The following is a 1,541-nucleotide window of genomic DNA, read 5'->3' as shown; positions in this document are numbered from 1 at the left end:
CTGTCGACACCGATCTTCTGTATGGCCCCTTCTATCACAAAACTTACAGTGAAACTTAAGAATTCGACACTCATTAATTGTATGACCACTTTTATTGCAGTGTTCACACAATTTGTCCTTGGCGAATTTTGAATATATTGTTTTCTTTTGCACTACTGATGCAATCGAGATTTTCTCAGTAGGTTCGGAAGTTACCTGACGCTGCATCTCTTCTTGTACAAGTAATGAATAGGCTTGCCTCACATTAGGTAATGGAGACATCATCAATATGTTAGATCTCACCGTTTTATAAGACTGATTGAGCCCCATGAGCAATTGCATCAACTTGTCTTCTTCGCGTTGATCAATATGTATTTGACGTTGATTACAGGTAAATGGTGTGCGGTACGCTTCCAGTTCATCCCAGAGTGCTTTGAGCTTGGTGAAATATGTTGACAGTGCCATGGTTCCTTGTGACATCGTTGCTATCGAGTTTTGTATTTGAAAAATTGCTGGAGCATTCTTTTGTGAGAATTGATCGTGAAGATCAACCCACACTTGATGAGCTGTCTTGGCGTGAATAATGCCTTTAGCGATATCTGCTTCAACGGAATGAGTTAACCAAGATATTATCATACTGTTGCACTGATTCCAGAGTTCGAATTCGGTTGAATTTGCATCTTGGGACGGTTCCTCAATTGTGCCATCAATGAAGCCAATTTTCTTCTTGGCAATAAGAGCATGCATAACTGATTTCCTCCAGGATTGATAATTTGCTCCATTTAATTTGATTGGAACAAGTGAATATCCTGGCTGATCAGAGTGATGAATATAGTACGGATGTGTTAAATCAACATCCGAAATTTTGAAGCTAGATTTGGCTGATTCCGCCATAAAGGAAATTTTGATATTTAAGAACACCAAGATCGGTGCTCTGATACCATGTTAAGAATGAGATAGAAAATATAACTGGGAATGTGTGTATTATCATTGATATTGATATCCTTTAAATAGGATACAAGCCCGTACAAATGAGGAAAATATAAAATAATTAAATACTAGAATAAAATAAAATATACTATAAATCTAATCATAAATGGAAGAATATTAAGATATAATATCTAAGATATATTCCATAAATAATATATCTCAACAGAACAAAATGGCGAACGGGTGTGTAACGCGTGGGAATCTACCGAACTGTTCGGGGAAAATCCTGAATCAAGTTAAAAAGCGGGGAAAGTTAAGTTAAAAAATCTATTAAAATAAAAAGAAAACTAAATTAATTAGGAGACTTTAACGAAGTTGATTTAAAATTAGGGGTAGGTAAGGTTTTGCGTAGAAAATTTGTAAAAACTGTTAAGTCTTCATTCATTTTTGAGAAACCAGCGGAGAGTTCGGCGGCGGAGGGAGAATGGGAAAGCGAGACAAGAAACAGAAACATCACGACGGACATTCTCGCCGTAGGGATTTCAAGTTTAATTCAGAAGGAGATGTTGCGGAAGATGGTGATCTTCATAGCTATCCAGTAGAAGAAGAAGAAGTTGAAGAAGAAGTAGTAG

This window comes from Cucurbita moschata, unplaced genomic scaffold (assembly GCF_002738365.1).
Source record: "Cucurbita moschata cultivar Rifu unplaced genomic scaffold, Cmos_1.0 Cmo_Scf00006, whole genome shotgun sequence".
In the NCBI taxonomy this organism is placed as follows: domain Eukaryota; kingdom Viridiplantae; phylum Streptophyta; class Magnoliopsida; order Cucurbitales; family Cucurbitaceae; genus Cucurbita; species Cucurbita moschata.
Note: the sequence above shows the minus strand (reverse complement) of the source record.